The following is a 25858-nucleotide window of genomic DNA, read 5'->3' as shown; positions in this document are numbered from 1 at the left end:
ATCAGCCAATCAGATTTTTCTACCTTAATTCCGATTGGCTGATAGAATCCTATCAGCCAATCGGAATTCGACGGATGCCATCTTGGATGATGTAATTTAAAGGAACCTCAGTCGTCAGGAAGTCGTCGTGCCGGATGGATGCTCCGCAGCGGAGGAGCGAAGAAAGAAGATTGAAGATGCCGCTTTGCTTGAAGACATCGCCGGATGGAAGAAGACTCTCTGCAGCTTGATTGAAGACATCGCCCGGATCGGATGAAGAGTTCTGCCCGGCTGGGTGAGTACAAGGTAGGGAGATCTTCAGGGGGGTAGTGTTAGGTTTATTTAAGGGGGGTTTGGGTTAGATTAGGGGTATGTGGGTGGTGGGTTGTAATGTTGGGTGGTGGTATTGTGTTTTTTTTTCAGGCAAAAGAGCAGTTTTCTTTGGGGCATGCCCCGCAAAAAGCCCTTTTAAGGGCTGGTAAGGTAAAAGAGCTAACTTTTTTAATTTAGAATAGGGTAGGGAATTTTTTTTATTTTGGGGGGCTTTATTATTTTATTAGGGGGCTTAGAATAGGTGTAATTAGCTTAAAAATCTTGTAATCTTTTTTTTATTTTTTGTAATTTAGTGTTTTTTTTTTTTTGTAATTTAGTTTATTTAATTGTATTTCAGTTTAGATATTTGTAGTTTATTTAATCTATTGATAGTGTAGGTGTATTTGTAACTTAGGTTAGGATTTATTTTACAGGTAAATTGGTAATTATTTTAACTAGGTAGCTATTAAATAGTTATTAACTATTTAATAGCTATTGTACCTAGTTAAAATAACTACCAAGTTACCTGTAAAATAAATATAAACCCTAAAATAGCTAAAATGTAATTATTAATTACATTGTAGCTATCTTAGGGTTTATTTTATAGTTAAGTATTTAGATTTAAATAGGAATATTTCAATTAATAATATTAATATTAGATTTATTTTAATAAGAGTTTAGTTAGGAATGTTAGAGTTAGATAGGGTTATTATACTTAACATATATATATATATATATATATATATATATATATAATATAATAACGATATTAACTATATTAACACTAATATAATTAGGGTTAATATATATAATTTAATAACTATATTAACCCTACTATAATTAGGGTTAATATAGTTAATATAGCTGGCGGCGGTGTAGAGGGATTAGATTAGGGGTTAATGTGTTTAATATATGTGGCGGCGGTGTAGGGGGATTAAATTAGGGGTTAATACATTTATTATAGGTGGCGGCGGTGTAGGGGGATTTAGATTATAGGCAAAAGAGCAGTTTACTTTGTGACAAAGCCCCGCCAAAAGCCCTTTTAAGGGCTGGTAAAAGAGCAGTTTTCTTTGGGGTATGCCCCGCAAAAAGCCCTTTTAAGGGCTGGCAATAGAGCAGTTTACTTTGGGGCTATGCCACGCAAAAAACCCTTTTCAGGGCTATTTGTAGGGTTAGACTTAGGTTTAGTGGTAGGGATAGTTTAGTATTTTAGGGGTTAAATAATTTAATATAGCTGGCGGCGGGGTAGGGAGATTAGATTAGGGGTTAATTAATTTAATATAGGTGGCGGCGGGGTAGGGGGATTAGATTAGGGGTTAAATAATTTAATATAGGTGGCGGCGGGTAGGGGCTCACTTTAGGGGGTAGGTAAGGTAGATGGCGGCGGGGTAGGGGCTCACATTAGGGGGTTATAGATTTAATATAGCTGGTGGCGGGGTCCGGGAGCGGCGGTTTAGGGGTTAATAACTTTATTAGGTGGCGGCGGGGTCCGGGAGCGGCGGTTTATTAGGGGTTAATAACTTTATTAGGTGGCGGCGGGGTCCGGGAGTGGCGGTTTAGGGGTTAATAACTTTTTTTATTGTTAGGATAGTGAAAAATGACCTAAGACGCATGCGTTAAATCGAACGTGCACGCGCAAATTCTTAGACGGATTGAGAGGATGTTGACTGGTTGTTAGGATCGTCGGAAGTGATCGTTAGGGCGCATGCGCAAATAATTGTATGGCAAAGAGCCTGTCTAGCGACTGGATAGATGATTGGACACAGGCAGGAAAAATTAATGTGACGTCACGGTGGGCTGGCGATTTTACGGAACGGATATATTCTTTAGTTGTAAATTGTAAGTAAATGGCTATTTCATGTTTTTAGTGAAATTTGATGAGAACATTTATTAATATTTGATAATACCTATAACATATTCACCCTATACTGAGTTTACCATCCCTTTAATATTCTTATTTGAAACAACCTTAGGAAGGAACCCAGGTTTGGTACGTAAAACCACCTTATCAGAATGAAAGATAAGATAAGGCGAGTTCACATTGTAGTGCTGAAAGCTCAGAAACTCTACGAGCAGAAGAAATAGCAACCAAAAATAAAACTTTCCAAGATAACAACTTAATATCTATGGAATGCATGGGTTCAAACGGAACCCCTTGAAGAACACTAAGAACTAAATTCAAACTCCAAGGTGGAGCAATTGGTCTAAATACAGGCTTAATTTTGGTTAGAGCCTGACAAAAAGACTGAACGTCTGGAACATCAGCCAAACGCTTGTGAAGCAAAATTGACAAGGCAGAAATCTGTCCCTTTAAGGAACTTGCTGATAACCCTTTCTCCAATCCTTCTTGGAGAAAAGATAAAATCCTAGGAATCCTAACCTTATTCCATGAGTAACCTTTGGATTCGCACCAAAAAAGATATTTACGCCATATCTTATGATAAATCTTTCTAGTGACAGGCTTACGTGCCTGAATCAACGTATCAATGACCGCATCAGAGAAACCCAGCTTAGATAAAATCAAGCGTTCAATCTCCAAGCAGTCAGCTGCAGAGAAACTAGATTTGGATGATGGAAAGGACCTTGAATGAGAAGGTCCTGTCTCACTGGGAGTTTCCACGGAGGCAGAGAGGACATGTCCACTAGATCTGCATACCAAGTCCTGCGTGGCCACGCAGGCGCGATTAGAATTACTGTAGCTCTCTCTTGTTTGATCCGAGAAATCACCCGGGGAAGGAGAGGAAATGGTGGAAACACATAAGCCAGGTTGAACGTCCAAGGCACTGCCAAGGCATCTATTAGTTCGGCCTGAGGATCTCTCGACCTGGAGCCGTATCTTGAGAACTTGGCATTCTGTTGAGATACCAACAGATCTAACTTCGGTTCGCCCCATCGAAGAATCAGAGAGGCAAATACCTCCGGATGGAGTTCCCACTCCCCCAGATGAAAAGCCTGACGGCTTAAATAATCCGCTTCCCAGTTGTCCACTCCTGGGATATAGATTGCTGACAGATAACAAGAGTGGGTCTCCGCCCATTGAATTATCTTGGATACTTCTTACATCGCTAAGGAACTCCTCGTTCCTCCCTGATGATTGATGTAAGCCACAGTCGTGATGTTGTCCAACTGGAACCTGATGAATTTGGCCGAAGCCAACTGAGGCCACGCCTGAAGCGCATTGAATATTGCTCTCAATTCCAGAATGTTGATTGGAAGTAGAGCTTCCAACTGAGTCCATACACCCTGAGCTCTCAGGGAATTCCAGACTGCACTCCAGCCTAGAAGACTGGCATCCGTTGTCACTATCACCCATGAGGGTCTGCGGAAACACGTCCCCTGGGACAGATGATCCAGCGACAACCACCAAAGAAGAGAGTTTCTGGTCTCTTGATCCAGATTTATCAGGGGAGACAAATTTGTATAGTCCCCATTCCACTGACCGAGCATGCACAGTTGCAATGATCTGAGATGAAACCGAGCAAATGGAATGATGTCCATTGCTGCCACCATCAATCCAATTGCTTCCATACACTGGGCCACTGATGGCCGAGGATTGGACTGAAGGGTTCGACAAGTATTTAGAATTTTTGACTTTCTGACCTCTGTCAGAAAAATCTTCATTGCTACAGAATCTATCAGCATTCCCAGGAAGGGAACCCTTGTCTGAGGGATTAGCAAACTCTTTTCTAGATTTACTTTCCAACCTTGAGTTCTCAGAAAGGATAACACTATGTCTGTATGAGACTTTGTTAGATGATAAGTCGACGCCTGAATCAAGATATCGTCCAGATAAGGCGCCACTGCTATACCCCGTGGCATGAGAACCGCCAGAAGGGACCCTAGAACCTTTGTTAAGATCCTGGGTGCTGTGGCCAACCCGAAGGGAAGAGCCATGAACTGAAAATGTTTGTCCAGAAAGGCAAACCTTAGATATTGATGATGATCCCTGTGAATCGGTATATGAAGGTATGTAACGATGGAACTCTGAGAAACTAGTTTAGACTCTTGAGATCTAAAATGGGTCTGAAAGTTGCCTCTTTTTTGGGAACCACAAAGAGATATGAGTAAAACCCCTGCCCCTGTTCCAGTATTGGAACGGGACGAATTACTCCCATAGTAGAGAGGTCTTTTATACCATGCAAGAACGCCTCTCTTTTTATCTGGTCTACAGACAATCTTGAAAGAAGAAAAACATAATTTATGTAAGAATTTACAAGATAAATTCATTACTTTCCTATTGGCAAGAGTCCATGAGCTAGTGACGTATGGGATATACAATCCTACCAGGAGGGGCAAAGTTTCCCAAACCTCAAAATGCCTATAAATACACCCCTCACCACACCCACAATTCAGTTTAACAAATAGCCAAGAAGTGGGGTGATAAAGAAAGGAGTAAAAAGCATCAACAAAGGAATTTGGGAATTGTGCTTTATACAAAAAAATCATAACCACCATAAAAAGGGTGGGCCTCATGGACTCTTGCCAATATGAAAGAAATGAATTTATCTTGTAAATTCTTACATAAATTATGTTTTCTTTCATGTAATTGGCAAGAGTCCATGAGCTAGTGACGTATGGGAAATCAATAACCAAGATGTGGAACTCCACGCAAGAGTCACTAGAGAGGGAGGGATAAAAATACAAAAAAACAGCCATTTTCTGCTGAAAAAATAATCCACAACCCAAAATATAAGTTTATTCTTCAAATGACAAGAAAAACTTAAAACATGAGCAGATGAATAAAACTAAAACAGCTGCCTGAAGAACTTTTCTACCAAAAACTGCTTCTGAAGAAGCGAATACAACAAAACGGTAGAATTTAGTAAATGAATGTAAAGAAGACCAAGTTGCCGGTTGCAAATTTGATCAACTGAAGCTTCATTCTTAAAAGCCCACGAAGTGGAGACTGATCTAGTAGAATGAGCTAAAATTCTCTGAGGTGGGGCCTGACCCGACTCCAATAAGCTTGAAGATTTAAAAGCTTTAACCAAGAAGCCAAGGAAATAGCAGAAGCCTTCTGCCCTCCCTAGGATAATAAATAGACTAGAAGTCTTCCTGAAATCTTAAGTAGCTTCAAAATAATATTTCAAAGCTCTCACCAAATCCAAAGAATATAAGGATCTTTCCAAAAAATTCTTAGGATTAGGACACAAGAAAGGGACAACAATTTCTCTACTAATGGTGTTAGAATTCACAACTTCAGGAAAAAATGTAAATGAAGTCCGCAAAACCGCCTTATCCTGATGAAAAATCAGAAAAGAAGCTTCACAAGAAAGAGCAGATAGCTCAGAAACTCTTCTAGTAGAAGAGATGGCTAAAAGGAACAACACTTTCCAAGAAAGTAGTTTAATGTCCAAATGTATAGGCTCAAAATGGAGGAACCTGTAAAGGCCTCAAAACCAAATTAAGACTCCAAAGAGGAGAGATTGATTTAATGACAGGCTTAAAATTAACTAAAGCCTGTACAAAACAGTGAATATCAGGAAGTTGAGCAATCTTTCTATGAAATAAAATAGAAACAGCAAAGATTTGTCCCTTCAAGGAACTTGCAGACAAACCCTTATCCAAACCATCCTGAAGAAACCGTAAAATTCTTACAATTCTAAAAGAATGCAAAGAAAATTCATAATAAGAACACCATGAAATGTAAGTCTTCCAAACTCGATAATAAATCTTTCTAGAGATAGATTTACGAGCTTGTAACATAGTATTAATCACTGAGTCAGAAAAACCTCTATGACTTAACACTAAGCGGTCAATTTCCATACCTTCAAATTTAATGATTTGAGAACCTGATGGAAAAACGGACCTTGAAACAATAGGTCTGGCCTTAACGGAAGTGGCCAAAGTTGGCAACTGAACATCCGAACAAGTCCCGCATACCAAAACCTGTGAGGCCATGCTGGAGCCACCAGCAACACAAACAATTGTTCCATGATGATTTTGGAGATCATTCTTGGAAGAAGAACTAGAGGTGAGAAAATATAAGCAGGTTGAAAACACCAAAAAAGTGTCAGTGCACCCACTGCTTCCGCCTGAAAATCCCTGGACCTGGATAGGCATCTGGGAAGTCTTGTTTAGATGAGAGGCCATCCGATCTCTCTCTAGAAAACCCCATATCTGAACAATGTGAGAAAAGACATCTGGATGGAGGGACCACCCCCACGGATGTAAAGTCTGACGGTTGACATAATCCGCCTCCCAATGTCTATACCTAGGAAATGCACCTCAGAAATTAGACAGGAGCTGGATTCCGCCCAAGCAAGTATCTGAGATACTTTTTTATAGCTTGTGGACTGTAAGTCCTACCCTGGTGATTGACAAATGCCACTGTTTGTGATATTGTATGTCTGAAAACAAAAGAATGGTTCTCTCTTCAACAGAGGCCAAACTGAAGAGCTCTGAGAATTGCACGGAGTTCTAAAATATTGATTAGTAATCTCGCCTCTTGAGATTTCCAAACCCCTTGTGCTGTCAGAGATCCTCAAACAGCTCCCTAACCTGAAAGACTTGCATCTGAAGTGAATATAGTCCAGGTTAGCCGAACAAAAGAAGCCCCTTGAACTAAACGCTGGTGATTTAACCACAACGTCAGAGAGAGTCAAACATTGGGATTTAAGGATATTAATTGTGATATCTTTTAATAATCACTGCACCATGGATTCAGCAAACAAAGCTGGAGAGGTTGAAATTTCCATGCACATAACCACTGAAGGGAATGACTGAGACTGAAGGTGCCGACAGGCTGCAACCAATTTCAAATGTCTCTTGTCTGTTAGAGACAGAGTCATGAACACTGAATCTATCTGGAAACCTAAAAAAGGTGACCCTGGTCTGAGGAATCAAGAAACTTTTGGTAAATTGATCCTCCAACCATGTTTCCAAAGAAACAACACTAGTTGATTCGTGTGAAATTCTACAGAACATAAAGACTGAGCTAGTACCAAGATATCATCCAAATAAGGAAACACCGCAATACCCTGGTCTCTGGTTTCCATAAAGCAGGGCACCTAAAACCTTTAAAAAGATTCTTTGAGCAGTTGCTAGTCCAAATGGAAGAGCAATGAATTGGTAATGCTTGTCTAGAAAAGAGAATCTCAGGAGCAGAAAATGATCTGAATGAATCGGAATATGAGGGTATACATCCTGCATATCCATTGAAAACATAAAATGTTCTTGTTGAACAAAAGGCAGAACAGTCCTGAAAGTCACCATTTGAAAAGATGGTACTCTTATATAACGATTCAAAATTTTCAGATCCAAAATTGGTCTGAATGAAATTTCCTTCTTTGGGACAATGAATAGATTTGAATAAAACTCCAGACCCTGTTCCAGAAAATGAACTGGCATGACTACCCCTGAAACTCCAGGACTGAAACACACTTCAGGAAAGCCTGAGCTTTAACTGGATTAGCTGGGATGCGTGAGAGAAAAAGATCTTCTCACAGGAGAACTTACTCAGAATCATATTCGATACTCTTGAGAGACAATACTCTGAAATCCTAGATTTTGGACAGAATTTATCTAAACATCCTTGAAAAAAACGTTAATCTGCCCTCTACCAGCTGAGCTGGAATGAGAGTCACACCTTCATGCAGACTTAAGGGCTGGCTTTTGGTTTCTTAAATGGCTTGGATTTATTCCATTTAATGAAGGTTTCCAATTGGAAACAGATTCCATAGGGAAGGAATAGGTTTTTGTTCCTTAATTGAAAAAAAGAACGAAAATGATTAAAAGCTTTATATTTACCCTTAAGGTTCTCTTATTACCTTGGAAAGAAAGAGATAGCAATCTAGATTTAAAAAGTCTTATCAGCATTCCAAGATTAAAGCCACAATCTCTTCTAGCTAAAAATAGCTAAAGACATAGATCTAACATCAATCTTGATGATATCAAAAAAATGGCATCAGAACTGATTAGTATGTTGCAGAAAACGAACAATGCTAGATAAATCAGAATCCAATTCTTGTTGTGCTAATTCTCCAACAAAAATGTTGATGCAGCTGCAACATCAGCCAAAGAAATTGCAGGCCTGAGATGACCTGAATATAAATAAGCTTTCCTTAGAAAAGATTCAAGTGTCCTATCTAAAGAAACTTAAGTACTATCTTCCATAGGGAAAGAGGTACGTTCAGCAAGAGTATAAATAGCCCCATGAACGTGAGGATCTTTTCCCAAACTCTATAGTAATTGCTGGTAAAGGATACAATTTTTAAAACCTTGAAGAAGGAAAAAAAGAAGTACCCGGCTCATTCCATTCCTTATAAATCATATCAGAAATAGCATCAGGAATAGGAAAAAACCTCTGGAGAAACCACAGGAGGTTTAAAAACAGATTTTACTAGTTCTAATATCAAGAGGACTAGTTTCCACAATATCCAAAAATAATTAACACTTCTAAAAAAGAACGAAAATACTTCATTTAAAATAAATAAGTAGGTTTGTTAGTGTCAATATCTGAGGAAGGATCTTCTGAATCAGATAGATCCTCATCAGAGGAGGATAATTCATTATGTTGTCGGTCATTTGAAATTTCATCAACCTTAAGAGAAGTTTCAAAAGACCTTATATTAATTAGAAGGCAGAATAGCAGACAAAGCCTTCTGAACAGAATCAGTAACAAATTCTTTAAATTTCATAGGTATAACATGTACATTAAAAGTTGAAGGAACAACAACAGGCAATATACTATTTACTGATGGACACAATATCTGCATGTAAAAGTTTATCATAATAACCAATACAAATGACATTCGGAAATATAATGCACTTAGCTTTAGTAGAACCGACATCAGGCAGCAAAGTTCCAACAGATACTTCTAAGGCAGGATCAGATTGAGACATCTTGCAAAATGTAAAACAAAAAAACAACATATAAAGCAAAATTGTCAATTTCCTTATATGACAGTTTCAGGAATGGGAAAAAAATGCAAAAGCATAGCCCTCTGACATAGAAAAGGCAAGAGGCAAACATCAATGGGGTATTAAAATAATGAAAAAATTTGGCGCCAAGTATGACGCACAACGTAACTAAATATTTTTTGGCGCCAACAATAACCGGAAATTACACACTCGCGTCACTAATGATGCAACCGTGTGTAAGGCTTCGGCGTCAACTATGACGCCGGAAAAGACGAAGTTGCGTCACGGACGTATATTTCGCGCCAAAAAATTCTCGCGCCAAGAATGACGCAATAAAGTCTAGCATTTGGCACACCCGCGGGCCTAATACCGCCCGCAATTTTGCAAGAAAAAAGTAGTCAATTAGAAAAAGAGACTAAACCCCAGGTAAGAAATACATTTCTTAAAATGTTTATTTTCCCCAAATATGAAACTGACAGTCTGTAGAAGGAAATACATGAACCTGACTCATGGCAAATATAAGTGCAATACATATATTTAGAACTTTATATAAATGCATAAAGTGCCAAACCATAGCTGGGGTGCCTTAAGTAATAAAAAAAGACAGCCATCCACATATAGCAGATAGCCAAACCAGTACTGAAACAGTTATCAGTAGAGGTAATGGTAAATTGAGAGTATATCGTCGATCTGAAAAGGAAGGTAGGAGATGAATCTCTACGACCGATAACACAGAACCTATGAAATAGATCCCCGTTTGGGAAATCATCGAATTCAACAAGTGATACTCCCTTCACGTCCCTCTGACATTCGCTGTACTCTGAGAGGAATCAGGCTTCAACAATGCTGAGAAGAGCATATCAACGTAGAAATCTTAGCACAAACTTACTTCACCACCTCCATAGGAGGCAAAATATGTAAAACTGAATTGTGGGTGTGGTGAGGGGTGTATTTATAGGCATTTTGAGGTTTGGGAAACTTTGCCCCTCCTGGTAGGATTGTATATCCCATACGTCACTAGCTCATGGACTCTTGCCAATTACATGAAAAACTCCCCCTTGCGAGAAATCCCTTGAATTCCAGTTGATATCCGTGGGTCACAATTTCCAGTGCCCAGTGGTCCTGATCATCTCTTGCCCAAGCCTGTGCAAAGAGAGACAGTCTGCCCCCTACTAGATCCGGTCCCGGATCGGGGGCCGCCCCTTCATGCTGTCCTGGTAGCAGCAGCAGGCTTTTTGGGTTGCTTACCCTTGTTCCAAGCCTGGTTGGGTCTCCAGACGGACTTGGCCTGAGCAAAATTCCCTTCCTGCTTTGTGGAGGAAGCAGAAGAAGAGGTTACTCCTTTAAAGTTCCGAAAGGAACGAAAATTATTTTGTTTACCCCTATTCTTAACAGACTTATCCTGAGCTAGAGCGTGGCCTTTACCTCCAGTAATGTCAGAAATGATTTCCTTCAGCTCAGGCCCAAAAAGGGTCTTACGCTTGAAAGGAATAGCCAAGAGCTTTGAATTAGATGACACATCAGCAGACCATGATTTTAACTAGAACACTCTTCGCGCTAAAATGGCAAATCCTGCATTTTTAGCCGCCAATTTAGCAATTTGAAAGGCGGCATTCTGTGACAAAAGAATTAGCTAGCTTGAGAGCCTTAATTCTATCTAAAATATCCTCTAAGGGGTCTCAACTTTAAGAAACTCTTCCAAGGCATCAAACCAGAAAGCCGCTGCAGTAGTCACTGGAACAATGCAGGCTGTTGGTTGTAAAAGGAAACCCTGATGAATAAATAACTTCTTTAGAAGACCCTCTAATTTTTTATCCATGGGGTCTTTGAAGGCACAGCTGTCCTCAATAGGAATAGTTGTACGTTTAGCCAGGGTAGATATAGCTCCCTCCACCTTAGGGACAGTCTGCCAAGAGTCCCGAATGGTGTCTGAAATGGGATACATTTTCTTAAAAAATGTACCCGGTCTATCCCACTCCTCCTTAACAATCTCCGAAATTCTCTTAGGAACCGGAAAAACATCAGTGTAAGTGGGTACTTCTAGATATTTGTCCATTTTACACAATTTCTCTGGTGGAACCATAATAGGGTCACAGTCATCCAGAGTCGCCAATACCTCTCGAAGTAACAGGCGGAGGTGTTCTAGCTTAAATTTAAAGGACATAACGTCCAAATCTGTCTGAGGTAACATACTTCCAGGGTCCGAAAGTTCTCACTCAGACAAAATTTCCCTGACCCCCAACTCAGATCCCTGTGAGGGCACATCGGAAATAACTAACAAAGCATCAGAGGACACAGTATTGACATGAATTCCTGACCTACTGCGTTTACCCTGTAACACTGGTAACTTAGATAATACTGACAAAGTAGAACGGCCGCTCCAAACTCCTCGTCAGACACTGCTCTCAGGCTCACAGTAGTGACGTCAGAAGCCACAAATTATGGCAAAGGAAGCACGCAAATGGGCAAAGGTGCAATACTGGAAAAAAGCAGTGACCAACTGCTTACCAGATAATCCAAAAAGTAAAAAACCAGCAGCACGGCAGTATTGTTGAAAACAGGAACCTTTATTCCATTATACAGCAAACATGCAAGTGGTGGACAAAACGTCTTAACTTAGATAATACCTCTGTAAGGGTAGTTGACATAACTGCAGCCATATCCTGCAGAGTAAAAGAATTAGACGCATTTGAGGAACTCAGCGTCACTTGCGTGGGCGTTAATGGTTGTGACACTTGGGGAGAATTAGATGGCATATCCTGATTCTCTTCAGACTGAGAATCATCTTTAGGCACACTTTCTTTACATAAAATATGCTTTTAACATTTTAAGGCACTTTCAGTACAAGAGGTACACAAAGTAAAAGGGGATTCCACAATGGCTTCTAAACACATAGAACAAGGAGTTTCCTCAAGTTCAGACATGTTAAACAGACTAGCAATAGCCACAATAGTCGTAAATCCCCTTATTTGATTAAAAAAAACCTTTATGCAAAAAAACGTACTGAGCCTTTAAGAAATAAAAAGCGCAACAATTTTTTCAAATTTCCCTAAAAGCGTTCTTATCGTTAAACAATTGTAAATAACAGTTTAATTGTTCCAAAAATTATTGCACCCTATGAGCAAAAGAGAAATCACCCTTTAAGGAGACATTTTTATTCAAAAAATATGCTTAAATAATGAAAACAGCCCCCGCACCTCTCTGCTGTGGCGCCTACCTGCCCTCAGGGTACTAAAATTAGACTCGACAACGATCCGGTGACTGGAAAATAACTTTAGGCCCCACCGGAGCGGATGCCTGCTGCATCCTAGTGAGAGGAAATAGGCCCCACCCATCATGGACGTCGCATCTACAAACTGACTAACCGCATGGGAAGCGGTTTGAAATAAAGCCATGTGGTCCCCCATAAAACTGCAGCCCTAAACAATAAAATATTTGTCCATTTTACAAACTTAAGTTAAGCTGCCTCTCCCAGTGTCAAACCCCAATATAAATATTGTCAAATAACAATATGTATAGAAACAAAAAGGCCTTTCAGTAACACCCCCAGTTTCATATAGGTCTACTGCTTACCCCTTCCCTTGCAGGGAAACAAATGTCAGCCAATTCTGATATAACAAGTCTCCTTAGAAATAAAAGACTAAACATACCTCAATGTTGCTTAAAGCATGACACTGTTCTCCACACTGAAGATTTTCTTGCACTACCTTCAGAAACTCTGTGGGAACCAGAATGGATCTTAGTAACGTCTGCTAAGATCATCAACCTCAGGGCAGAACATTTTCTTCATTCCTTATCCATTTCTCCCTGAGGAAAATAGTACTCGCCGGTACCATTTTAAAATAAAAAACTTCTTGATTGAAGAATCTAAAACTAACACCTCACTTTACCTCTTCCTATTTCTAACACAGGCAAAGAGAATGACTGGGGGTGGAGAGGAGGGAGGAGCTATATATACAGCTCTGCTGTGGTGCTCTTTGCCACTTCCTGTTAGCAGGAGGATAAATCCCAAAACTAAGGATGAAATCCGTGGACTCGTCATATCTTTGTAAAAGAAAACATAATTTATGTATGAATTTACCTGATAAATTCATCTCTTTCATATTGGCAAAAGTCCATGAGCTAGTGACGTATGGGATATACATCCCTACCACGAGGGGCAAAGTTTCCCAAACCTCAAAATGGCTATAAATACACCCCCACCACACCCACAATTCAGTTTAACGAATAGCCAAGAAGTGGGGTGATAAGAAAGGAGCGAAAGCATCAACAAGGAATTGGAATAATTGTGCTTTATACAAAAAAATCATAACCACCATAAAAAGGGTGGGCCTCATGGACTCTTGCCAATATGAAAGAAATGAATTTATCAGGTAAATTCTTACATAAATTATGTTTTCTTTCATGTAATTGGCAAGAGTCCATGAGCTAGTGACGTATGGGATAGCAAATACCCAAAATGTGGAACTCCATGCAAGAGTCACTAGAGAGGGAGGGATAAAAATAAAGACAGCCAATTCCGCTGAAAAAATAATCCACAACCCAAATCAAAAGTTTTAATCATATAATGAAAAAAAATGAAAATATAAGCAGAAGAATCAAACTGAAACAGCTGCCTGAAGTATTTTTCTACCAAAAACTGCTTCTGAAGAAGAGAAAACATAAAAATGGTAGAATATAGGAAAAAGTAAGCAAAGAAGACCAAGTTGCTGCTTTGCAAATCTGATCAACAGAAGCTTCAATCTTAAAAACCCAGGAAGTGGAAACTGACCTAGTAGAATGAGCCGTAATCCTCTGAGGCGGGGAATTACCCGACTCCAAATAAGCATGATGAATCAAAAGCTTTAACCAAGATGCCAAAGAAATGGCAGAAGCCTTCTGACCTTTCCTAGAACTGGAAAAGATAACAAATAGACTAGAAGTCTTCCTGAAAGTAGCTTCAACATAATATTTCGAAGCTCTTACCACATCCAAAGAATGTAAGGATCTCTCCACAGAATTCTTAGGATTAGGACACAAAGAAGGGACAACAATATCTCTACTAATGTTGTTAAAGTTCACAACTTTAGGTAAAAATTTAAACGAAGTCCGCAAAAACCGCCTTATCCTGATGAAAAATCAGAAAAGGAGACTCACAAGAAAGAGCAGAGAAAACAGAAACTCTTCTAGCAGAAGAGATGGCCAAAAGGAACAACACTTTCCAAGAAAGTAATTTAATGTCCAGAAAATGCATAGGCTCAAACGGAAGAGCCTGTAAAGCCTTCAAAACCAAATTAAGACTCCAAGTAGGAGAAATTGATTTAATGACAGGCTTGATACGAACCAAAGCCTGTACAAAACAATAAATATCAGGAAATTTAGCAATTTTTCTGTGGAACAGAACGAGCAGAGATTTGTCCTATCAAAGACCTTGCAGACAAACCCTTATCTAAACCATCCTGAAGAAACTGAAAAATTCTAGGAATTCTAAAAGAATGCCAAGAGAATTTATGAGAAGAACACCATGAAAATTAAGTCTTCCAAACTCGATAATAATTCTTTCTAGACACAGATTTACGAGCCTCCAACATAGTTTTAATCACTGAGTCAGAGAAACTTCTATGACTAAGCATTCAATCTCCATACCATCAAATTTAATGATTTGAGATCCTGATGGAAAAACAAACCTTGAGATATAAGGTCTGGCCTTAATGGAAATGGCCAAGGTTGGCAACAGAACATCCGAACAAGATCCACATACCAAAACCTGAGCGGCCATGCTGGAGCCACCAGCAGCACAAACAATTGCTCCATGATGATTTTGAAAATCACTCTTGGAATAAGAACTAGAGGCGGAAAAATATAGGCAAGTTGATAACTCCAAGGAAGTGTCAATGCATCCACTGCTTCCCCGCCTGAGGATCCCTGGACCTAGATAGGTACCTGGGAAGTTTCTTTAGATGAGATGCCATCAGATCTATATCTGGAAGCCCGCACATCTGAACAACTTGAAAAAAAGACATCTGGGTGAAGAGACCATTCTCCCGGATGTAAAGCTTGATGACAAAGATAATCCGCTTCCCAATTGTCTATACCTGGGATATGGACCGCAGAAATTAGACAGGAGCTGGATTTTGCCCAAGCAAGTATCCAAAATACTTCTTTCATAGCCTGAGAGTCCCACCCTAGAGATTGACATACGCCATAGTTGTGACATTGTCTGTCTGAAAACCAATAAATGTCTCTCTCTTCAAATAGAAGACAAAACTGAAGAACTCTGAGAATCGCACAGAGTTCCAAAATATTGATAGATAATCTTGCCTCTTGAGATTTCCAAACCCCTTGTGCTGTCAGAGATCCCCAGACAGCTTCCCAACCTAAAAGACTTGCATCTGTTGTGATCACGGTCCAGGTTTGATGAACCAAAGAGACCCGTAGAACTATACGATGGTGATCTAACCACCAAGTCAGAGATAGTTGAATATTGGGATTCAAGGATATTAAATGTGATATCCTAGAATAATCCCTGCACCATTAATTCAGCATTAAAAACTGGAGAGGTTTCATATGAAAATGAGCAAAGAGAATCGATTCCAATGCTGCAGTCATGAGATCTAAAACTTCCATGCATATAGCTACTGAAGGAAATAATAGAGACTAAAGGTTCCGACAAGCTGAACCCAATAAAAATTGTCTCTTGTCTGTTAGATTGTGTCAATGTCTTTGTTTCTATCTGGAAACCTAAAAAAGGTGACCCTTGTCTTGAGGAATCAAGGAACTTTTGGTAAAATGATCCTCCAACCATGTCCTTGAAGAAACAACAGAAGTTGAAACGTTTGAGATTCTGCAGAACGAAATCTCAAATTTCCACAATATTTACCACAATATCGTCCAAATAAGGAAACACTGAGAACCTTTTGAAAAGGTTCCTAGAGCTGTCGCTAGGCCAGAAAGGAAAAGCAACAAATTGGTAATGCTTGTCTAAAAAAGAGAATCTCAGAAAATGAAAATAATCTGAATGAAAACAGAATATGAAGATATGCATCCTGTCTATTGTAGGCAAATAATGCCCTTGCTGACCAAAAGCCAGAATAGACCATATAAACACCATTCTGAAAGATGGTACTCTTACATGACAATTCAAAAAGATTTTCTATCTTTGGGACAATGAATAGTTCTGAACAAAACCCCAGACCCCGTTCCTGACATGGAACTGGTATGAATACCCCAGATAACTCCAGGTCTGAAACACACTTCAGGAAAGTCTTAGCCTTTACTGGAATAGCTGCAATATGCTAGAGAGAAAAAGACTTCTCACAGGCGGTCTTACTCTGAATCTTATTCTGTACCCCAATCTAAGAAGTTTGGACCGAATTGAACCAAACAACTTTAGAAAAGTCTTAACCTGCCCCTTACCAGCTAAGCTGGAATAAGGGCCGCACCTTCATGAGAATTTGGGGGCTGACTTTGATCTTTTAAATGGCTTGAAGTCATTCCATTTTGAAGAAAACTTCCAATTAGAAATATGTTACTTGGGGAAGAATTAGGATTCCGTTCCTTATTAAGAACAAAAACTAATATAAGCTTAAGATTTACTCTTAGAACTTAATCTTGAAGCAAAAAAAACCCCTTCCCCAGAGTAACAGTTGAAAGTATTGAATCCAATTGTGAACCAAATAATTTATTACCTTGGAAAAAACATAATTTATGCTTACCTGATAAATTTATTTCTCTTGTAGTGTATCCATTCCACGGATCATCCATTACTTGTGGGATATTCTCCTTCCCAACCGGAAGTTGCAAGATGATCACCCACAGCAGAGCTGCTATATAGCTCCTTCCCTCACTGCCATATCCAGTCATTTGACCGAAACAAGCCGAGAAAAGGAGAAACCATAGGGTGCAGTGGTGACTGTAGTTTAATTAAAATTTAGACCTGCCTGAAAAGGACAGGGCGGGCCGTGGACTGGATACACTACAAGAGAAATAAATTTATCAGGTAAGCATAAATTATGTTTTCTCTTGTTAAGTGTATCCAGTCCACGGATCATCCATTACTTGTGGGATACCAATACCAAAGCTAAAGTACACGGATGATGGGAGGGACAAGGCAGGAACTTAAACGGAAGGAACCACTGCCTGTAGAACCTTTCTCCCAAAAACAGCCTCCGAAGAAGCAAAAGTATCAAATTTTTAAAATTTGGAAAAAGTATGAAGGGAAGACCAAGTTGCAGCCTTGCAAATCTGTTCAACAGAGGCCTTATTTTTAAAGGCCCAGGTGGAAGCCACAGCTCTAGTAGAATGAGCTGTAATCCTTTCAGGAGGCTGCTGTCCAGCAGTCTCATAGGCTAAACGGATTATACTCCGAAGCCAAAAAGAAAGAGAGGTTGCCGAGGCCTTCTGACCTCTCCTCTGTCCAGAGTAAACAACAAACAGGTTAGATGTTTGGCGAAAATCTTTAGTAGCCTGTAAGTAAAACTTCAAGGCACGGATTACATCTAGATTATGCAAAAGACGTTCCTTCTTTGAAGAAGGATTAGGACATAATGATGGAACAACAATCTCTTGATTGATATTCTTGTTAGAAACCACCTTAGGTAAAAACCCAGGTTTTGTACGCAGAACAACGTTATCTGAATGAAAGATCAGATAAGGAGAATCACAATGTAAGGCAGATAACTCCGAGACTCTTCGAGCCGAGGAAATAGCCATCAGAAAAAGAACTTTCCATGAAAGAAGTTTGATATCAATAGAATGAAGGGGTTCAAACGGAACCCCTTGAAGAACTTTAAGAACCAAGTTTAAGCTCCATGGAGGAGCAACAGGTTTAAACACAGGCTTAATTATAACTAAAGCCTGACAAAATGCCTGAACGTCTGGAACTTCTGCCAGACGCTTGTGTAAAAGAATAGACAGAGCAGAAATCTGTCCCTTTAAAGAACTAGCTGATAATCCTTTGTCCAAACCCTCTTGGAGGAAGGACAATATCCTAGGAATCCTAACCCTACTCCATGAGTAATTCTTGGACCAATGAAGATATTTACGCCATATCTTGTGGTAAATTTTCCTGGTGACAGGCTTTCGTGCCTGTATTAAGGTATCAATTACTGACTCGGAGAAGCCATGCTTTGATAGGATCAAGCGTTCAATCTCCATGCAGTCAGTCTCAGAGAAAGTAGATTCGGATGATTGAAAGGACCTTGTATTAGAAGGTCTTGTCTCAGAGGCAGAGGCCATGGTGGAAAGGATGACATGTCCACTAGGTCTGCATACCAGGTCCTGCGTGGCCACGCAGGCGCTATCAATATCACCGATGCTCTTTCCTGTTTGATTTTGGCAATCAGACGAGGGAGCAGAGGAAACGGTGGAAACACATAAGCCAGGTTGAAGAACCAAGGCGCTGCTAGAGCATCTATCAGTGCCGCTTCTGGGTCCCTGGACCTGGATCCGTAACAAGGAAGCTTGGCGTTCTGGCGAGACGCCATGAGATCCAATTCTGGTTTGCCCCAACGGAGAACCAATTGAGCAAACACCTCCGGATGGAGTTCCCATTCCCCCGGATGAAAAGTCTGACGACTTAGAAAATCCGCCTCCCAGTTCTCTACACCTGGGATATGGATCGCTGACAGGTGGCAAGAGTGAGTCTCTGCCCAGCGAATTATCTTGGAGACTTCTAACATCGCTAGGGAACTCCTGGTTCCCCCTTGATGGTTGATGTAAGCCACAGTCGTGATGTTGTCCGACTGAAATCTGATGAACCTCAGTGTTGCTAGCTGAGGCCAAGCCAGAAGAGCATTGAATATTGCTCTTAACTCCAGAATATTTATTGGGAGGAGTTTCTCCTCCTGAGTCCATGAACCCTGAACCTTCAGGGAGTTCCAGACTGCAACGCAACCTAGAAGGCTGGTATCTGTTGTTACAATTGTCCAATCTGGTCTGCGAAAGGTCATACCCTTGGACAGATGGGCCCGAGATAACCACCAGAGAAGAGAATCTCTGGTTTCCTGATCCAGATTTAGTAGAGGGGACAAATCTGTGTAATCCCCATTCCACTGACGGAGCATGCATAATTGCAGCGGTCTGAGATGCAGGCGCGCAAATGGCACTATGTCCATCGCCGCTACCATTAAGCCGATTACTTCCATGCACTGAGCCACCGTGGGGCGCGGAATGGAGTGAAGAACACGGCAAGCATTTAGAAGTTTTGATAACCTGGACTCCGTCAGGTAAATTTTCATTTCTACAGAATCTATAAGAGTCCCTAGGAAGGAAACCCTTGTGAGAGGAGATAGAGAACTCTTTCCTTCGTTCACTTTCCACCCATGCGACCTCAGGAATGCCAGAACTATCTCTGTATGAGATTTGGCAATTTGAAAGCTTGACGCCTGTATCAGGATATCGTCCAGGTAAGGAGCCACCGCTATGCCTCGCGGTCTTAGGACCGCCAGAAGTGAGCCCAGAACCTTTGTAAAAATTCTTGGGGCTGTAGCCAACCCGAATGGAAGAGCTACAAATTGGTAATGCCTGTCTAGAAAGGCAAACCTCAGGAACTGATGATGATTCTTGTGAATCGGAATGTGAAGGTAGGCATTCTTTAAGTCCACTGTGGTCATGTACTGACCCCCTTGGATCATGGGTAAAATGGTTTGAATAGTTTCCATCTTGAATGACGGAACTCTGAGGAATTTGTTTAGGATCTTTAAATCCAAAATTGGTCTGAAGGTTCCCTCTTTTTTGGGAACCACAAACAGATATGAATAAAACCCCTGTCCTTGTTCCGTCCGCGGAACTGGATGGATCACTCCCATTACAAGGAGATCTTGTACGCAGCTTAGGAATGCCTCTTTCTTTATCTGGTTTGCAGATAATCTTGAAAGGTGAAATCTCCCTTGTGGAGGAGAAGCTTTGAAGTCCAGAAGATATCCCTGAGATATGATCTCCAACGCCCAGGGATCCTGAACATCTCTTGCCCACGCCTGGGCGAAGAGAGAGAGTCTGCCCCCTACTAGATCCGTTGTCAGATAGGGGGCCGCTCCTTCATGCTGTCTTAGAGGCAGCAGCAGGCTTTCTGGCCTGCTTGCCCTTGTTCCAGGACTGGTTAGGTTTCCAGGCCTGCTTGGATTGAGCAAAAGTTCCCTCTTGTTTTGAAGCAGAGGAAGTTGATGCTGTACCTGCCTTGAAATTTCGAAAGGCATGAAAATTAGACTGTTTGGCCTTTGATTTGGCCCTGTCCTGAGGAAGGGTATGACCCTTACCTCCAGTAATGTCAGCAATAATTTCTTTCAAACCAGGCTCGAATAAGGTCTGCCCCTTGAAAGGAATGTTTGATTTGAGCCATAGCGCCCTACGCGCCTGGATGGCGAATCCGGAATTCTTAGCCGTTAGTTTAGTCAAATGAACAATGGCATCAGAAACAAATGAGTTAGCTAGCTTAAGAGTTCTAAGCTTGTCAACAATTTCAGTCAATGGAGCTGTATGGATGGCCTCTTCCAGGGCCTCAAACCAGAATGCCGCCGCAGCAGTGACAGGCGCAATGCATGCAAGGGGCTGTAAAATAAAACCTTGTTGAATAAACATTTTCTTAAGGTAACCCTCTAATTTTTTATCCATTGGATCTGAAAAAGCACAACTGTCCTCAACCGGGATAGTGGTACGCTTTGCTAAAGTAGAAACTGCTCCCTCCACCTTAGGGACAGTCTGCCATAAGTCCCGTGTAGTGGCATCTATTGGAAACATTTTTCTAAATATAGAAGGTGGGGAAAAGGGCACACCGGGCCTATCCCACTCCTTACTAATAATTTCTGTAAGCCTTTTAGGTATTGGAAAAACATCAGTACTCACCGGCACTGCATAGTATTTATCCAGCCTACACAATTTCTCTGGCACTGCAATTGTGTCACAGTCATTCAGAGCAGCTAATACCTCCCCAAGCAATACACGGAGGTTCTCAAGCTTAAATTTAAAATTAGAAATCTCTGAATCAGGTCTCCCCGATTCAGAAACGTCACCCACAGACTGAAGCTCTCCGTCCTCAGGTTCTGCATATTTGGACGCAGTATCAGACATGGCTCTTACAGCATCTACGCGCTCTGTATCTCGTCTAACCCCAGAGCTATCGCGCTTGCCTCTCAATTCAGGCAATCTGGATAATACCTCTGACAGGGTATTATTCATGATTGCAGCCATGTCCTGCAAAGTAATCGCTATGGGCGTCCCTGATGTACTTGGCGAAATATTAGCGTGCGTCCCTTGAGCGGGAGGCGAAGGGTCCGACACGTGGGGAGAGTTAGTCGGCATAACTTCCCCCTCGACAGACCCCTCTGGTGACAATTCTTTTATAGATAAAGACTGATCTTTACTGTTTAAGGTGAAATCAATACATTTAGTACACATTCTCCTATGGGGCTCCACCATGGCTTTTAAACATAATGAACAAGTATCCTCTGTTTCAGACATGTTTGTACACTAGCAATGAGAATAGCAAGCTTGGAAAACACTTTAAAGCAAGTTAACAAGCAATATAAAAAACGTTACTGTGCCTTTAAGAGAAACAAATTTTGACAAAATTTGAAATAACAGTGAAAAAAGGCAGTTACACTAACAAAATTTTTACAGTGTATGTAACAAGTCAGCAGAGCATTGCACCCACTTGCAAATGGATGATTAACCCCTTAATAAAAAAAACAGAATAATAAATGACAAAAACGTTTTTTAAACACAGTCACAACAACTGCCACAGTCTACTGTGATTGTTACCCTCCTCAAACACGACTTTGAAGCCTTTTGAGCCCTTCAGAGATGTCCTGTATCATGCAGAGGGAAGCTGAATGTCTCTGTCAGTATTTTTAACTGCACAGAAAAGCACTAAAATAGGCCCTTCCCACTCATATTGCAACAGTGGAAAGCTTCAGGAAACTGTTTCTAGGCAAAAATCAAGCCAGCCATGTGGGAAAAAAACTAGGCCCCAATAAGTTTTGTCACCAAACATATATAAAAACGATTAACATGCCAGCAAACGTTTTATATTACACTTTTATAAGAGTATGTATCTCTGTTAATAAGCCTGATACCAGTCGCTATCACTGCATTTAAGGCTTAACTTACATTAATCTGGTATCAGCAGCATTTTTCTAGCAAATTCCATCCCTAGAAATATATTAACTGCACATACCTTATTGCAGGAAAACCTGCACGCCATTCCCCCTCTGAAGTTACCTCACTCCTCAGAATATGTGAGAACGGCAGTGGATCTTAGTTACTTCTGCTAAGATCATAGAAATCACAGGCAGATTCTTCTTCTAATGCTGCCTGAGATGAAACAGTACACTCCGGTACAATTTAAAAATAACAAACTTTTGATTGAAGTTAAAAAACTAACTATAATACACCACTCTCCTCTTACTACGTCCATCTTTGTTGAGAGTTGCAAGAGAATGACTGGATATGGCAGTGAGGGGAGGAGCTATATAGCAGCTCTGCTGTGGGTGATCCTCTTGCAACTTCCTGTTGGGAAGGAGAATATCCCACAAGTAATGGATGATCCGTGGACTGGATACACTTAACAAGAGAAATAGAAATCTGGATTTTAGAAATCAAATTAGCATTCCAAGATTTAAGTACCAAAGTTCTTCTAGCTAAAATAGCTAAAGACATAGATTTAACCTCAATTGTGAAAATATCAAAAAATGACATCACAAATGAAATTATTAGCATGTTGAATGAATTTAACAATGCTAAACAAATCATAATCTGATACTTGTTGCGCTAAAGTATCCAACCAAAAAGTTGAAGCAGTTGCAACATCAGCCAAATAAATTGCAGGCCTAAGAAAAGGACCTGAAAATAAAATAATTTTCCTTAGATAAGATACAAGTTTCCCATCTGAAGGATCTTTAAAATAAATACTATTTCATAGGAATAGTAGTACGTTTAACAAGAGTAGAGATAGCCCCATTAACTTTGGGGATCTTTCCCCAAAACTCCAAACTAACTGCTGGCAAAGGATACAATTTAAAAACCTTAAAGAAGGAATAAAAGAAGTCCCAGGCCTATTCCATTCCCTAGTATCTGGAACTGGAAAATCCTCTGAAGAAACCACAGGAGGTTAATAAGCAGAATTTAAATGTTAGCTAGTCTTAAAATCAAAAGAACTAGTCTCCTCAATATCCAATATAATCAACACCTTTTCAACAAAGAACGAATGTACTCTATTTAAAAGTAAAAAAGTAGATTTGTTAGTGTCAATATCTGATGAAGGATATTCTGAATGAGATAAATCATCATCAGAGAAGGATAATTCAGTATGTTGTCGGTCATTTGAAAATTCATCAACTAAATGAGAAGTTTAAAAAAGAACTTTACATTTTATTAGAATGCGGGATGGCAGACAAAGCCTTTAGAATAGAATCAGAAAAATATTCTTATAAATTCCTAGGTATATCTTGTACATTAGATGTTAAAAGAATAGCAATAAATAATGCATTAATACTGATGGACTCTGCATGTAAAAGTTTATCATGATAACTTATTACAAACCATAGCTAAAGATAAAAATTCATAACATTAAAATAAATGAACTTAGCTTTGGTAGGACTGATATCAGTCATCAGGAATCCAACAGTGTTTTCTGATACAGGAACAGTTTTTGAGATATCTTGCAAATGTAAGAGAAAAAAACTTATAAAGCAAAATATAAATTTCCTTATATGACAGTTTCAAGAATGGGAACAAAATGCAAACAAAATAAGCCTCTGAAAACCAGAAGCAGAATGAAATAAAGACTAAAATAATGTCAGAAATCTGGCGCCAAGTATGACGCCCACAACTGACAAAATATTTTTTGGCGCCAAGAACGTCTGCAACAAACACGAGCGTCACAGATGACGCAACTATGTGAAAATTCTCGGCGCCAACTAAGACGCCGGAAATTACGAAAATAGGTCAACAAACGTAATTCTCGCGCCAAAAAAGTCTTGCGCCAAGAATGACGCAATAAATTATAGCATTTTGCGCACCCGCGAGCCTAACAGCTCGCAATTTAGAAAAAAGTCAATTTGAAAATTCCAGGTAAGAATTTTTTTTTTTTAAATATGCATTTCCCAAAATGAAAAAACAGTCTGCAAAAAGGAAATATACTAATAAACCTGAATCATGGCAAATATAAGTACTAACAATATATTTAGAACTTTACAAATAAAGTGCCAAACCATAGCTGAGAGTGTCTAAATAAAGGAAAACCTACTTACCAAACCCCCTGTGCTGTCAGAGATCCCCAGACAGCTCCCCAACCTGAAAAACGCGCATCTGTTGTGATCACAGTCCAGGTTGGACGAACAAAAGAGGCCCCTTGAACTATACGATGGTGATCTAACCACCAAGTCAGAGATAGTCGAACATTGGGATCTAAGGATATTAATTGTGATATCCTTGTATAATCCCTGCACCATTGGTTCAGCATACAAAGCTGAAGAGGTCTCGTGAAAACAAGCAAAGGGGATTGAGTCCGATGCTGCAGTCATTAGACCTAACGCCTCCATGCACATAGCTACTGAAGGGAATGTTTGAGACTGAAGGTTCCGACAGGCTGCAACCAATTTCAGACTTCTCTTGTCTGTTAGAGACAAAGTTATGGATACTGAATCTATTTGGAAACCTAAAAAGGTTACCCTTGTCTGAGGAATCAAAGAACATTTTTGTAAATTGATCCTCCAACCATGTCTTTGAAGAAACAACACTAGTTGATTTGTGTGAGATTCTGCAGAATGTAAAGACTGAGCAAGTACCAAGATATTGTCCAAATATGGAAACACCGCAATACCCCGCTCTCTGATTACAGAGAGTAGGGCACCGAGAACCTTTGAAAAGATCCTTGGAGCTGTCGCTAGGCCAAAAGGAAGAGCAACAAATTGGTAATGCTTGTCTAGAAAAGAGAATCTCAGGAACTGATAGTGATCTGGATGAATCGGAATATGAAGATATGCATCCTGTAAGTCTATTGTGGACATATAATGCCCTTGCTGAACAAAAGGCAGAATAGTCCTTATAGTCACCATTTTTAATGTTGGTACTCTTACATAACGATTCAAAACTTTTAGATCCAGAACTGGTCTAAATGAATTTTCTTTCTTTGGGACAATGAACAGATTTGAATAAAACCCCAGACCCTGTTCCTGAAAAGGAACTGGCATGATTACCCCAGATAATTCTAGGTCTGAAACACACTTCAGGAAAGCCTGCGCTTTCTCTGGGTTCACTGGAATGCGTGAGAGAAAAACTTCTCACAGGCGGTCTTACTTTGAAACCTATTCTGTACCCCTGAGAGACAATGTTCTGAATCCAATGATTTTGGACTGAATTTATCAAAACATCCTTGAAAAATTTTAATCTGCCCCCTACCAGCTGAGCTGGAATGAGGGCAGCATCTACATGCGGACTTGGAGGCTGGTTTAGATCTCTTAAAAGGCTTGGATTTATTCCAGATTGAGGAAGGCTTCCAATTGGAGACAGATTCCTTAGGGGAAGGACTAGGTTTCTGTTCCTTATTCTGTTGAAAGGAACGAAAACGGTTAGAAGCTTTAAATTTACCCACAGATTTTTTATCCTGAGGCAAAAAAGCTCCCCCCCCCCCGTGACAGTTGAAATTATAGAATCCAACTGAGAACCAAATAATGTATTACCTTGGAAAGAAAGAGATAGCAATATCGATTTAGAAGTCATATCAGCATTC

The 25858-nt window shown here is 40.1% G+C and overlaps 1 protein-coding gene across 4 annotated transcripts in view; it reads right to left on the bottom strand.

The window, feature by feature from the left end:
* The window catches only part of MBD5 (methyl-CpG binding domain protein 5), a 902668-nt gene that overhangs the window by 317184 nt on the left and 559626 nt on the right, over positions 1 to 25858 (bottom strand). The gene's annotated exons all lie outside the window — the stretch shown is intronic.

This window comes from Bombina bombina, chromosome 1 (genome assembly GCF_027579735.1).
Source record: "Bombina bombina isolate aBomBom1 chromosome 1, aBomBom1.pri, whole genome shotgun sequence".
Taxonomy (NCBI): Eukaryota; Metazoa; Chordata; class Amphibia; order Anura; family Bombinatoridae; genus Bombina; species Bombina bombina.
The sequence above is the reverse complement of the archived record's forward strand: the minus strand, read 5'-3'. Positions and strand labels throughout refer to the sequence as shown.